Consider the following 16,917-nt stretch of genomic DNA (forward strand, 5'->3'; position numbering starts at 1 on the left):
GCTAAGTAACTTTATATACAGTATTTGTACAATTCTTGCTAATTTCCGGACCAGTGATTTTGTGATTAAAAGGGTTAAGACCATTAAAGCAACACTAAGGAACTTTTCCTCTGCGGTCGCCCTACAGGTTGGAAGCAGAATTGTCCATTACCGCTGTCGTAATTAATTATGCCGCCCGCAGCCGACTGTCGCACACACGCTCTCTGTTTATCCAGAACCGGCTTTGGAATGAACGATGTCCACAGACAAGGTAGAGTATGATGCATGATTTCATGAAAGTATGATGTATTGCAACATCAGAAACGAAGAAAAACTAAATAATGACTATTCTAACGCTTGACGTAAAGCAGGTCAAATTTGTAGTTTTCTTATGTCTCATTCGAACTACAGAAACGCGACCCGGTTTGGCAAACTTGCATAGTGTGGTTATAGCAGATATAGGGCTGCAAAGCGAATCCAGAAGTGCCTTTCACCCTGTTACGACTTGATGAACCACTGATACGATTTTGGAAACATTATTTTAAGGTAAAAAATGTTCCTTAGTGTTGCTTTAAAAGACCACTAAATATTTAAGATATAGTATGGTATAGTATTTGGCTGATCATGTGATCTCAACATGGAACAATGTGACCCACTCCATATAAAGTCTCCTTCTGTAAGTCTACAGCTTGAATTAGGGTACATCATTTTACTACATTGTCCTTTTTAAATTATTACTTTTTTTCTCTGTATAAAACTTGCTTAATGAGAAAAAAAGTGGCACCTTAAAAAAAAAAAAAACAATAAAAAAAAAACATCAATGTTAACCACATTTCAATGGTCTAAATTAATTTTATGTCTAGTCTATTTTTAAATAAGTCAGCATTCATGTGAAATCACTCTTTGCCAGGTGGTTTTATATTGACACAGTCTTGGCAGGGACATTGCGAGAGCCATTTGAGACCATTTGTTATGGAACTGCTGTAGTGTTTGTTCAACTGTTATGTTCAAGAATCATAAAGATTAAAAATAAAATTATGGCCACATCTTGGTGAAATAAAAAAGGGCACCTTAAAAAAAAAAAAAAAAAATGCTTCAGCTGGCACAAACATAATGAGCATGTTAGTGTAGTAAAATTAATGGCGCACGTGATTCAACAGGTCACACACTGGTTGCTAATGTTATTGATGACACACTCTAATAAAATTTATTGAATTGCATGGTTAAGAGAATATATGCTGTAATGGGATTTGCATTGGAATCACAGGAAGAGGGGTTTACTGAATTCCAATTTAAAGAAATTGAACAACAACATTTTTGAAATATATCATTGACCAATTATATATGCATGTATTGCCGGATCTGATTAGACATGCTCCTTTAAATTAAGGTCAATACTATTAATGCTTGTCTATTTAACAGCCATAAAAAGGCATTGGGTTTGAGATATCCAGTGAGAAGATATTTTAATATCATTAAAATGACACACACCACATTTAAAAAAAAATGGCTTGAATCAAAATCTGGATCACTGTCAGGACCAAGGCCTATCAGTTAGTGCATATCCATGACGCATTAAGCTGTCTGCAACACAAATGTGAATCTGGGTCACGTCATTTCCTGATCTCACAGCCTTTCATTTCTGTACTGCACTATGAATTAGAATGACAGCTGTTTGAAAGATTATTGCTCAAAATGTCTTCTCTTTCTCACAGTCATAGTTATTCTTTGGAACAGTCTTGGATCTATGCAGCCATAATGCAACTCTTTTACATTAAGGAATCCATATTTGCCAACCACTTGGTAACCAATCAAAACATCAAGCCTTGATTTTCGTTCCCTATTTCAGTAAGAGCTTCCCGCTCTCCTGTGAGCCGTCAGGCCATTTCCCAGCGCGTGCTGAGCTCAATGACTCTTTCACAGGGAGAAAACAGTCATGTGGGAGGTTGCCAAATATGTAGTCAATTGAAATTCCTCCCTGAGTACTAAGTTGGTCTTGTGTTGTGTTCGTAAATACAATATCGAAATCTCTCTGCTGGTGAAATCACTTTGAGTAGCCTATATCTTGCGTATGTGGTGCCTAGCTTTACTTTTCATCAGAAATTCAATTCCTTAAGCTCTACTATGGCTTGCAACTCTATTTTAGCACATTCTCCATGTAGAGAAGGTCTGAATGTAAAGTGAGAAGTTGAATTTTAAATCAATGCTGGAGGGAATACCAATGTACAAGATGTACTTTCCGGGCGCACAGCCATGCTGATGTCTATCTTCCCGAGTAAGGCAATAATATGGAAATGGTGTTGGTTGCACTGCAGAGCAGATCCCGGTTATCACTGAATGGATTAGTCGTATAAACCACATAACCAGGCAAGATAAGAGCGAACCAGGAACTGGGCAGTTAGTGTGGCCAAAAGGTTTGCATGGTGTTTGCACTGCTGCTGATCCAGCATATGACCTCCACCTCTCCAACAGACAGCTTTGAATAAAGCCTTTTTTTTTCTTTTTTTTTTATAAATAAAGCTATAAAGAAATTAAAAACATACGGTTTAAAAAAAACTTGAAGGTAAAAATGTAAAGGAGCCAACAACATTAGCATTATAGTTTAAAATATATATATATATATATATATATATATATATATACATATATACATACATATATACATATATACATATATATATATATATATATATATATACATATATATATACATATATATACATATATATATATACATATATATATATATATATATATATATACACATATATATATATACACATATACATATATATACATATACATATATATACATATACATATATATATATTGTATTATTGTCACAGTTATGGACTATTATTTTGATACTCTGTTTTGTTTCCTTTAGTTCATGTTTCCCCTCTCTGTTTAGTTTCGGTTCCCTTGGTTCCTAATTATGTCTTCGTTAGTTCATATAGTTACATATGATTTGCACCTGTCTGTCATTATGTTCGCTTGGTATTTATACTCCCTGTTATGTTGAGTTCAGTGTCGGTTCTTGTTTATCAGTTAAGTGATGGATTATTTACTGAAAAGCATTAACTACCATTAACTGCATTTTTTTTTTTCTGTTTCATTACCTTTTTTTCTGATGAATGAAAAAAAACAAAAAAAACGATGTGTTCTTTCAGTTTCTCTGAACAACAACTTTTTGTCAGTAGACCTACATTCTTCTGTCACTTTTACAAACTTTCTGTATTGCAAAAATAATACATGTTAATTATAAATGCCTCGTTGAATATCATAATAACAAAACATGCGCTCCATTCCTTATAACAATATAATAGATAGTTCATCCACACAATACAATTCAGTCATCATTTACTCCAAACTCATTCCAAACCCATATGGCAGTTTTTCCCCATGGAACACAAAATAAGATAAATGTAAAAGATGAGCTAGAAGATGGTGATTGTTACTGTCAAGCTCCAGAAAACACATACAAGCATCATAAAAGTAGTATATGACTTTTGTGCTGTATTTCGAGTCATCTACATCCATGTGACAGCTTTGTGTGAGGAACAGAATTGAATTTACATTATTTTACTGAATATGTCACTCTACTCCATTCAAATGTGTTGCATTAATGATACATGTATGAATATGTTGCATAAGTGCAGTGCATGTACACACTCAACTCTAGGAAAGGAAAAGTGATCTTAAACCGATGTATTTTTTGAATGTTAAAATTAATTTCGTCTTTTACCAGTTGACTGCAGTCAACGATAAGCCAGTTTGAGTTCTCATTTCAACTTGATTTTCTTTATCAGTAATTGAATTCAAAGCATTCAAAAAGTTGTGACTTTGGCATGACCTTGATTTAACTTTTTTAAGTTATCAATTAAAATAAACTTTTGAATTGTATTATTTTATTTATATTTTCACAGTGTACCTGTTTGGTGAACATGACAGGCAAACCAGACTGAATTTATGCATTGACATTCTAGTCACGTGCCTATGTTTGTACGTCCAGAGCGGCTGAATTATCCTTTGAAATATGCATCAGTCACAACGAGGAAACTGTAAATCACCTAAACTTATTATGTATCCTCAGATTAAGAACAATCCATGGTGAAGAACAATTCCACGCTGACACTTTCTGGATCAGGACTCCAGATGCTGCGATGAAGTTTGCAAATGTGTCAGTCCAAACTGATAGGGACATCATTTATGAACTACAGGTGAGAGAATTGACACTAGTAATTATAAATACGTAGCAGGGGAATTAAGCATCACAAATCTAATCTTGCTCAGAGCAAAGCCTGATTTCAATTTCAAATTATTCCTGGCAAGCGGTTGGGAGGGAAGCTTTAGGTTATTTATTTTTGCGGTGGGAAATCTAGATCGATTACTGATGCAAACAGATAAGTCGTCCTTGAGCTTTTATGACCAGCTTCTTTCATCCAAACTGTTTTGCTGCTTATTTGCTGTTGTTTTCCCTCATGGGAATCAAGCCTTCGAAAAGCATATTGATTTAAACACATTTGGCAGCAAAGCACCTCCTCATGCTAGTCAACTTTATTAATGATTTAAAATAAAAAGCTGCTTTGTGGTGTTTCGCATGTTAACAGGGTGTCAATTCTGGCTCCGCCTCAGCGCTCTTCACATCCGAAGCTAGTCAAATGTGGCGTGGAGAGATTTGTGCTAAAAAGGCTTTTACATCTGAGTGAATAGGACACTTGAATGCTTGATGAGGCTTCGGATACTGACAAGTGACATAAAGCGAATTGGGGAACGAACGGAACGCCGCTGAATAAACCAATTAGCCGCCTGCCGCACGGGCCAACCGGAAGCCAGGCTCGCACCGGGATGCAGTGGGTACCGCTGCCTGCCAAGAGGAGCTCTCAGAGAGAGGGGCACAAGCTCGTGATGGGAATACTAATGGAAAATGATACAATACAGGTAATGAAGCATTCTGCAGGAGAGCCCAGATTTCTCCTTCAGTGGCAGGTGTTCTGGAGAGCCAGTGAGAAAGGAGGAAAGAGAGAGTGACTTTGAGTTAAAGCACGTTGCACACTTTACTGATTTCGCAAGACACCCTCCGCTCCGTTCTAATTAGGCCTTTTCAGAATTCATTTTGACATTTGTGTTGCGCAAGGTTACGACACAAAAACCATGGAAATTAGCTTCTAGCTCTCAGAGGCGCCTTGCAACGATTTGTAAATGTGGAACCCACATGTCTGTCATTATACTTCAGTTGGCATCCGTCCCATGTATGAAATCTCAATCCGCTGTTTCCTCCAAGACGGCAAGAACACAATGCTCTCGTATTTTCTTCTCAGCACGGTGCATTAATAACCGAAGATTCATATGGAAATATGGCCTCTTTCATCTGATTTCAAAGAGATGCAGTTTAGCGCTGCAGATAGCTTTGCTTAATGAGTATTTTACTGTGTTTTTTTTCTTTTTCTCTCTGGCGCATGGGACGGGGTATAAAAACCTTCCACAAAGAACTCCTTATGAACTAATTGAGGGAATTACGTACTGCAGTTCTCATGCATTTTGATTAGGGATGATCTCTCCCAACTGAAGTAAATAAAGTAAACGCACAAGTTTATTTTAGCCGCTGAAGCGACAAGATGTACTTGACTGAAATGCACTGATACATATGATGTTCGGTGTGTTAATTATTTAGGATACTCAGAGCACATTTGTTACTGGTTCATCTGGTGTTTCATTATGAGATTTTACCCAAGTATATACTATATTTAATTAGACCTGAATGAAAACAAGACTGTGAGGAAAAGATTTACAGACGGTACATATCTTTACATTGGTGTTGATTATTGAACCAAGACTAAAAAAAAAAATATTGTTTTCCAAAAAAATGTGTGTGGTCAAAAACTTTGGAAATAATGGGTTGTGAAAATTAGATTTGACATACATACATATTGAACAGGAGGGAGACCAGAGGCAATTCCAACACATTTTACATTAACTTGCAGACTGCTATGAATCTACCAGCCATCTTTTGGTATAAGAATCATTTATGTGTAGAAATGTAACTATCAATAATAGGGTGTATTATAGTAATAAGTAGTCAAGGTGTTAAGAGCACACTTAAATAATAATGTCATTGCTTCAGTAATTTAAAAAAAAAGTGAAAATATTCAGTAATATTAATAAAGTACTTATGCTTTCAGCTGCCAGGAATAATGTGGGTTAAACCAAAGTCAAACTCACCTTATACTTAAATTAAATACATTAAATCCTTTTAATAACCCATGTTGCTCAGCTGATAAGTCAAAATATTGTCGTCATGTACTGTAGAGATTCAGTTTCAATCAATCAATCAATCAATCAATCAATCAATCAATCTAGTCAGTCAGTCAGTATGTCAGTCAGTCAGTCAACCAAGCAAGCAAATCAAATCAAATCAATCAATCAATCAATCAATCAATCAATCAATCAATCAATCAATCAATCAATCAATCAATCAATCAATCAATCACAAATAAAAAACAAAACAATATTGACCACTGTGTAACCACAAAATACAATACAATAAAACAATGAATATGAACACCTAATAAAACAATAAAAACAAATAAAATATTTATAATACACAGGTATCTATACTCTATCTAGATCATTTGATAGAATAATGTTCACTAGACATTTTAAGTTTTTATTTTATTTTTTTATAACATTTCTATGAAACAGAGCCCCAATTTGCCCCTAAAATTTGACTGAGCATGTTCTGAGTGCGTGTCTCCACTGTCCCTTGATTGTGATTGACAAAATGTATTGAGCGTAATCACACTCCTTAACAATTTCTCCCAGTCTCCCCTACCTCTGTTCCTCAGAGTCTCATTTTCATTCATGTCAAATTAAATATGGCATCTACCCTGACTAAGGTCCATAGACAGATCAATCAAATGAACTTCACCGCCACTCATACCTCAGTATTTTGCCACAAAACTCCTCTGGCATTAGTTTTCTGCTTTGTCTTGTGATTGAGTGGTTGGAATAAAGTATAGGACAGCCATTGGGTGATATAATTTACTTATGTTTTAGTATGAGACATTTGCATGTATTTAGAGGACTGCTCTTTTCTATCCCCCGGTCCCAAATCACTGCTGTATAATCTGCATTCTGCTCCAGTTGGCCTGCTTTACCCCCACATATGGGATTGTCAGAAATAATTACAGAGACATTCTCTATTTGTATGCTATCATTTTGTTTGGGTTCATTATGTTGTTAATGTCTGAATGTACAGTAGAGTCAGGTTAAATACATGGAGATGTGTGGGACACAATATGGTCCTCAAAGAAGTGATTTACTGTGAAGTGAATATGGCATGTCCCATCGATAGTGTTCTTCTGTGAGCTCCATATGGAGTACAGGCCAAAAATGCTTCCCGACATCATACTTTACAATCCAGGAATTACTGTTTGAAGAACATGTCTTTTAAATAACAAAATGGCACAAGTTAATGGCTGAAACCACAGTGTATGAATCAATTTTGTTCTAAATATACACAAATCTAATAAGCTACTGTCATAACAAAACTTGATAACTGGTTTGAACCAGTTTCTGGTTCAGTTTAGCTTTCATGCTAACATCTTAAAGTGGATTTACATCTGCAAACACAAGGGAGCAGGGCAAAGCCCAGAGGACAGATAAATCGCACGTCTCTTTAATGTTATAGATTTCCACTCTCTCCTATTCTCAGATTTTTCTCCTTAGAAAGAGACCCCGGCAATCTCACATGTCTCTCCTCTGGAGTTTCACAAAAGATCACAACAAAGCTGTACACTATATTCAGACTGTATTCACCCGACGCATGATGTATTGATGAACACGGAAGGGCCATCAATAGATGGCAATAGAGAAAAACCAATAGAGAAAAACAAAACACTGGTCACAAATTAGATGTCTGAAACGACAAGATTTAAAGAGAAATTTTAGAGAAGCTTGAGTTTGTTGCCCAGCCCTGTTTGTTTGAACCGCAAGAGGCATCTACTCTAACCTTATGAGAACTTATGCTGCACATCCTACGTCATACGTTGGGTCAGAGGTCACTCTTCCTAGATCACTTCCTTCCAAAATCTCACTAGATTTGCGTACAGCTGTTACAGGAAGCCAGTGATTATAGCTTATAAAGTTATAAATATGGAAATGTTTCTTACAAAAACGCATCGCTTCACTTCAGAAAGGCTTTACTAACCCCCCTGGTGCTGTATGGAGTACTTTTATGATGGAAGGATGCACTTTTATGGGGTTCAAAATCTATTCACTCCCATTATAAAGCTTGGAAGAGCCAGGATTTTTTTTTATAACTCTGAGTTTGGCTGAAAGAAGAAAGTCATATACACCTAGGATGGCTTGAAGGGGAGTAAATTATTGGATTATTTTCATTTTGGGGTGAACTAACCCTTTAGGCAGCACAGCTGTTTTCAACATTAATAATAATGAGAAATGTTTCTTGAGCATCAAATCAGCATATTAGAATGATTTCTGAAAGATCATGTGACACTGGAGTAATGATGCTGAGAATTCAGCTTTGACAACAATAAATTACATTTTACAATATATATGAAAATAAATTGTATCTTCAATGTTAAGAATATTTCACAATATCACTATTTTTACCGAATTTGTGATCAAATAAATGCAGCCTTGGTGAGCATAAGAGACTTTATTTCAAAAACATTTAAAAAAATCTTTCCAACCCCCAACTTTTGACCTGTGGTGTATTTGAAGAATTTTAGGAGAAGCATTTGAGAAAATGATGAAGTAGATCCCCTGAGCTATGAAAAAACAACCTCAAAGCAATATTTTTTCCCCTTGGGCATTTGATGGCATCTGCCTGTCAGGAGGTAAATGACTGCCGGCATGAGTTAAAAGCCATACATCAGGTTCAAAAACATCATTATCATTGTGGTTAAGAGCCAGTGATGGCACATTAACCCCAGTAATGGCTGGGTTTTGGTTGAGGATGGGCCACCATATTTCATTAAGCACGTTCAAACAACGAGCGCAATACTGCTAGTTCCACTGAATTACACCACTAATTAGTCATCCCATTATGCAGTAATGCTAGAGGTATTGCTTGTGTCAGGATGGGTCATTGAAATCATTGATCATTGTGAAAAGTAGCTTCTTAGATCATTTGTTCAGGATTTCAGACATGAAGTAACCACTGAAAAAAGTGTTTGTGTCTTTGAAAACTGGTTTGATGGGCCAGAATGCACAATGCATTAACCTCTCCATCCAATCACTTTGAAGGCATATATCATATGTGGATTACCTCAGATTAATTAACAATGAATTCAGAGTTTGAGTCATAAAAATCCCCCCCTTGAAACAATGGAAGATCAAATAGCCAGCATTTCATTAAACCACATTCATATGTATTAGTAAAGGGGGTGAATGTATTATTTAGTGGTTTTTTTGTGTGTTTTTTAAGCAACATGAAAGATGAAACGCTATCAAAGATTAAAAGAGCATCTGGTCAATTATGTCACAGTGATTAAATTTTGAATGCTGAATCCCATCTCAACTGGTCAAAGTAAAGAACACGTTTCAACACATATTAAAAGTTTCTGAGGGTGCATTTTTAAATGGGTCACCATTTTGTCTGAGCCAGTGTGAAGTAATGCACATGCTCATGACAGTAAAAACAGTAATATTGTAAAATAGTATTACAATGTAATATTCTGTTTGAAAATATTTTAAAATATAATGTATTCCTGTGCTGCAAAGCTGAGTATTCAGCATCACTCTAGTCTTCAGTGTCACATGATCCTTCAGAAATAATTCTAATGCTGCGTTCACACCAAACGCGAATATGCGTCTGGCGCGAGTGATTTCAATGTTAAGTCAATGGTAAGACGCGTTTACGCGCGTCTGGAGGTCTTGCGGCGCGAATGAGGCGTTTAGCGCGGCGCGGTAGACGCGAATTCGCCTCATTCGCGCGAACTAGACGCGAATTGAGCGTCTGGCGCGTTTCGCGCGTTAAGCGCGAATTGTGCTTTTTGTGCATCACGCGTTTGACGCGAATTCGCGTCTGCCGCCCGAGTTGAAAAATCTGAACTTCTGCGTCAATTCGCGCCGCGTTAACCAATCAGGAGCCTGCCTGCTTGCTGCTGTCACGTGGTGAACTGACAGTTTAATGTTATTTTATGTTTGGCCTCAATAAATTATTTTGTAATATGACTAAAATGCACAACAAAGCAAATCTTTCACATAAAAACTCGATTTCAATATGAGAGATAGCCTACTCATTTGTATTGAATGCTATTTATTCCATATCTATTCTAGATTAGCCTATATGAAACTTTATTAATTTAATGTAAAGACACCAAACACAATTAAGTGTATAAAAACTTTTCAAAAAAAATAACAGGACAGGTTTCACTTTTGGAGGCTGCCTCCATTTATTATCAAAACAAAAATAAATGACAGATTAGGTGCGGGAGAGGGTGAACCTCGCGCCGGGCTTTACAGCGCGGGCTCGTCAGGCAGCGACCACTCGAGGCCGAGGCTTTATACGGCCTACGCTGTCCTTGTCAGCGTCCTCACCGTTAGGTCCACCAAACCTACCTCCTGGAGCAAATTGTGAAACTCCTGAAACCCTCCGGAGGTTTTGGTGGACCCGAGTACAGCGACGATGTCCCCTACGCAGCTGTTTCTGCTCTTCAGATCATATAAGAGCGGTGACTCTCTCGATTAATGCTATTGCTAATGCTCGATAAACATCTAAAAAAGATGGCCGCCAACAGCTTAGAAACTTTCGCCCCCTGACTTCGCCTTTGACGCGCGTAAATTTCGCTTCAAACTTTTGATTTTACGCGCGTCAATTTCACTCTTGACGCGCGAATGCACACAAAGTGGTCACGCGTATAACTAGACGCGGCAGGCGCGAATTTTGACGCAGATTCGCGTTTGGTGTGAACGCAGCATAATATGATGATTTGGTGCTCAAAAACATTTTTTTTTTTTTTTTTCAAACCTCAAACTTTTGTTATTATCAATGTGGAGAACAGTTGTGCTGCTTCATATTTTTGAGGACACTGTGATGTCTTTTTTCAGAGTTTTTTTTTTTTTTTTTTGTGATGAATAGTAGGTTCTGATGTTCTTCCTGCCCAACATTCTTCATTGCTGTAATTAGCAGGTGCACAGGTGTCATTTAGATTTGAGGTGTAAAATTTGCAGCTCTGATGCAGATTATTACAAACCCATTCAATATGTGTTTTCCAAGTAAGTGAACTGTAAGTCTGCATTTGAATAATATGTTGGCCATTATTTATAACCACTTGACGATGGTCACCTGTACATTTTGATACATCTCCTCAGTTTTCTTTAATTTTATAATTAACTTATTATCACTTTTATAATAATCATAACAACTTATAATTATGACTATCACAAGTCAACAATCAGGCTTATTTCTGACTAGTAGATAGTTCTAATATTGTCATGCGCATAAAGTAAACTTAAAATGGCTGCGCCAACCGAATATTTAGAAATGTAGTATTGTGAATGTTTACTTGAGCACTCAACTAACACAGCCTTGCAGGGCACGTGTACTAGTATGTTGTTGTTGTTGTTGTTGTTGTTGTTGTTGTGAGAGGCAGTTATTTACTTTCACGCACTTTTCCTATACTGTCACTTTTGATCCATTTAACATGGCCTTGTTAAATAAAAGTATTAGTTCCTTAAAAAAAATACTGACCTCAAACTTTTAAACAGTAGTGTATATTTTATAGAGACATTTTATAAATCCATTACATATATACATGTGTAAAAAAAAAAGATCCAATGAGGTTCATTCTTGTGTTACACAGCACGTTTGAGCTTCCTCAAGAACCAATGAGGTTAATTCTTGTGTTACGCAGCGCGTTTGAGCTTCCTCAAGAACCAATGAGGTTCTTTCTCGTGTTACGCAGCGCGTTTGAGCTTCCACAAGAACCAATGAGGTTCTTTCTCGTGTTACGCAGAACAATTGAGCTTCCGCAAGAACCAATGAGGTTCATTCTCGTGTTACACAGAACGATTGAGCTTCCAATCAAGCAAGTACGGTTGAGCGTTTATTTTCGCTGATCAATGTTCATATGTGAATAAAAGTCTAAATTCAATCTGTTCATCATATAAAGCGATCAAATCTCTTCGGAAAATGTGGACTAAATGGCTCAATTCAAATGGATTAGTTTTACAATCTCTATGAACTTTTTAAGCATCAAAGTGGTAGTTGCGTATATCTTCATTTGTGTTCCGAAGATGAACGAAAATCTTACGGGCATGGAACAATATGAGGGTGAGTAAATGATTTCAATCATTTGTGATTCATTTTTCACCCAGAATCATTTTTGGGTGAACTAACCCTTTAATGGGTTGAATTTTTTTCTATATACTACAATGTACTTTCAGATCCATTAACCTGAAGAGAAACATAGATCTGTGTCTCTAGAATAAAGTAATTGTGAGTAATCTCATGATTTCTAAACAGTCTTAATAAAGCAGCATGAAAAAAAAAAAAAAAGATGCGTTAATGCATATTTATTATTTTTACAAGCACCCCTTGCGGCACCCGCAGAGCCCAGTTTGAAACCCCCTGCCTTGGAGGACCATGCTGTATACTTGGCCCACTTTAGAGCCATTATTAAATTCAACATTCCTGGATTCTCTTTTGATATCCTTATTTATATGACGGCATTAGAAGGGCATTAAATGGTTTAACTGAGCATGACAAAGATCAGCTGTTTCCTTTTGGTAATAGAAACAACAGACGCCTTTATTTGAGTTACTTTTGCAAGCACTGTACATATTTAAGCAAAACATCTTAACTCAACATGAACAGTTGGCTGTTTTTTCAGTCTATGTTTATGTATCATTTCAACACACAAAGCAGGAAGCACATTATGGTGGGCTGTAATTATATAAATCATCACACAACAACAGAATGACAGACTCAAGTCTGAAAATAAGCACAAATCCAGCGTGCCACTGTCCCATTACTGCTTCAACATCCCTAAAATACTGTGCAGGGGGCGTTCTTTTCTATCTATGATTTTAAGCCAATTAAATTTGAACTGGCTGTTTTTGTCATATACAGTCATAGGCTTTAAGAAAGTGTGAACAGATGCAAGTTATTCAGTAATGAATTCATTTTTCATCCTTAGTTCACACACTCTCATCCTCGCTCCCACCTCAAGAGACTGCGGTTAATTACACAGAGAGGTGCACGTTCACAAGGTGCCTTGTGTTGAACAGCACCAGTTGGCTGAGGGAATTAAAACAATTCAAAAGGTCAAACGCACTCCTGTAAGGAAACGTGCCTCTAATTACTCCCAACATAATATCCATATGCTCCAATTAATTCATCCTACTTCTACATTTTTAGGGTATACTAATCTGCACTTGGTTGTCATATTAGGCACTGGTGTTCATTTTAGTTAACACACTGTCAATGCACTTTGTTAGAGCAAACAGCAACAGAATAAGGTCAAACCCAAACCATGAACATTTACAACAAGGGTCTCTAACCACATTGTTAACCAAAGTATAACACCAGCTAGTTCTTTTATATTCCTGAAAGATATCCATTTGTTGTATTCATTTTTTATTACTATCATATCTGTCCATGGAAAAATAATGATACCTCCTGATATCCTGACTCGATACCTGACTCGATACTATTAATGATCTCTCACAAGCACTACATTTATTTTTTATATAGCGTTATTGGATTTTTCATTCTGATTGGTTGACAGATGCTCTCTGGAGTTAGTGTTAAACAATCTTCTAGCTGAAAGGTTATGAAACAGTTCCACGTTTCCTGACAATTTTATATTTCCGTATCATTTCACCTCCTATAAGAAGAACCAGAACAAGACAATGATCAAAACAAACTGGATAAAAATGACCAAGAGTTTTGAGATTTTCTGAAATTAATTTTAGTAGCTATGGAAAGCACTGCAATTTCAGCAGCTGGGTGAAAACTGATTGGGGCGACTGTACAGCCAACAATACTGTAATAGGATGTCATAATGTGACTAAGTCATCTATATGGCTCAGCAGCAGGGCACAGGGACTTTAAAAAAGCTATATATGTACAACTATGAAAAATAATCAACACGAGTTCATTGGAAAAACCTGCATTTTTGAAAAACATGTTTCCAGATTAAATGAACACTAGATGCAGTAAAACACCAACAACTTGTATTTCTTTTCACACAAAACTAATGATTAAAGAGGCAGATTATCGAAAATTTGCTTAAAAGCCTTGCACAATACTATGTTGTACTAATGACACCGTGTTCGTTCGTTGGCCAGAGAACTGCCCCACGACTGAGTCTGGTTTCTCCCAATGTTTATTTTTCTCCATTCTGTCACCTGCAGTTTGGGTTCCTCTACACTGCCACCTCTGGCTTGAGTTGGGGACAGTTTAATATTCAACAATATTACTGATCTGACTGTACTGACGCTGTTGTATGAGAACTGAACTTAGCTGGACGATAACTTTTTTTTTTTTTTTGCAGAGCTGCTTTATGGATGAAATAAACTAATTTAATAATTTATGATCTTTACAATGGATCTGAATCAACTCTGAACTGACACTGAACAACAGTGAAATGTGCCCTTTTTTCTTTTTATCACTGTAAAGCTGCTTGCAAACAATCTGTATTGTATAAAGCACCTTTATTTATAAATAAAGGTGACATGACTTGACTTGACTTTTTCAATATAGTGCATGATTTGTAAACTAATACATTTTGATGTCTGTATCATATAATCAGTCTTTTCCGACATAGTAAACTTGCTCTGTAGCTCACCTGGTACAGCATTGCAGGAACGAGTCCTGTGAAACACAAGTCATGATAAGAGAGCTCAAAGACATTTAGAAGCATCTAAAATGACATGGTTGCTTCAGCAAATGCTTTTGTTAACACTATCAGGTATGTTTAGGGTTTACTGTAGGTGTACAGTGTTGCCAGATTGGAAATGTCCAAGTATCGTACCAGAAGCTCAAAATTATCGTATTTGGAAGAAAATGATCGTACACCAGTCAAACGTACAGAATACAGCTATTTATAGACAGACAATTTTTAACACGACCTGAAAATTACTTTATTGCCAAACTCGACCTCAGCTTGGAAAAAACTGATCTAAGCGCCACGGCAGGTACGTTAACTTTTTAAAAAAAAAACTTTTTCTTGCAAAACATACAGAGATGACATGATGTTAATGATATATAACTTTGTATACAATATACAAAAAGAACATTAACTTGTGCTCATGAGAGAGTCATTCTCCATGATGATTGGCTGAGAAGACTTACTGTGAGATGAGATGGAAGACAAGCGTAACACAACGTTCACGTTCTCCTCACAATCATGACGGTAGACGTAGAATCCACAGCTAGATCAAAGAGTATAGAAGCCCTATGATTACAACGACCATCATTTGAAGTGTCACACAATTCTGAAATTATCGTACAATATGGGATTTTTTTTTCCATTATTGATTATACAGTGGTCACAATTATCGTACATCTGGTAACACTGGTGGTACAGGTTTTTTTTTTTTTTTTTTTTTTTACATACAACAACCAACATAAAAAATAAAAAATAAAATAAATAAAAAAATAAACAAACACACCTTGCCAGATTCACGTTCATCTGTTTGGGATAAAACTGCTTTTAGCCGGACTCACTGGACATTTCACTCTGAATGGAATATGATATAGAATAGTGCCATTTAGGTATTTTGAAAGAAGAAAATTAAGGATAGGATTAGGCTATTTATAGGATGTGATCTGCAGGCAACTGACAGGCTCAATGTGGACTACCAGGTGCCTGCAGATCTATAATGCCTGGAGAAAGCTGTCTGTTAGCATTTTCATTCCTAAAAAAAAAAAAAAAAGATTTTGTGGTTACAGCATCTCACAGCAAAATCAAACAGGGCCATGCTAACCAGACAAACTTTGACCAACAGGTCCAATAGTTGACAGTATATATTGTTGAAATATCGTTTGAATGGATTTGATATCAAGATTCAGTCTATTTGATCACATGGTGGAATTGAATGCTTGAGCTGAATTTGCATCATGTAGTTGGCAGAGAGAATCTGGGAAGTGCAGTAAATTAGAAGAGGCAAGTGACTTTTCACAGAATTAAACCACCCAGACCATGTCAAGCGAGCTCTTGTTGCCTCTCCACAGAGAGTCTTCTCTGTTTAGACCCCATCATGATGAATGACATTTACTACAAATGACAACACACAGTAGCTTGAACTGAAGTGTATGTCAGTACAACATTGCAGTCCCCTTTTTAAAATAAAGGACAATTTCAAAATATTCTGTATATATCAGTATTCTGGGTTCAGAACTCACAAAATAGGCAATTACTGTCACTGTATGATTTCCTGATTAACATTCAAGCTCATGTTTGGTAGACTGTTTCATTTTAACTACTAAATAGTCTCCAGTCCGATTGAATATTTTATTTTTCTTTCACTTGCACAGGCAGAAGGTTAAGCTGTCACGCTATAGTGTCTTCTCAGCATCAGTGTTTAAGGTCAACTTACAGCAAGACGTGTAGCTTTCCATGTGTTCCCATCATCCAACAGAAATTAGATTTTCACCCTCCCCGCTATTCCAGATGACATAATCCTTTTCAGGATGTTCAGCTGAAGATTTGCAGTCCAGGCCATGTCTCCTACTGGAAGTGTAAATGTAATTGTAGAGCAAAGTGTTGTCCATCAAAAAAATAGACGGAATGTCCAAGGGCTGTCTTTGGATCAATGCAGTCAGTGTGTTGCATTGCAAAATTTGGTTCCAGGGCTCAAGTGAGATCTTCAAATGTTTAATACCTCTCTAGACACATGAGATAAAACTGGAGCATCAGTTCCCAGCACTCCTAGATTTCCTGTTATTGAGGAGGCTGAAGAAC

The sequence above is a fragment of the Abramis brama genome, assembly GCF_963993115.1.
Source record: "Abramis brama genome assembly, chromosome: 13".
Taxonomy (NCBI): domain Eukaryota; kingdom Metazoa; phylum Chordata; class Actinopteri; order Cypriniformes; family Leuciscidae; genus Abramis; species Abramis brama.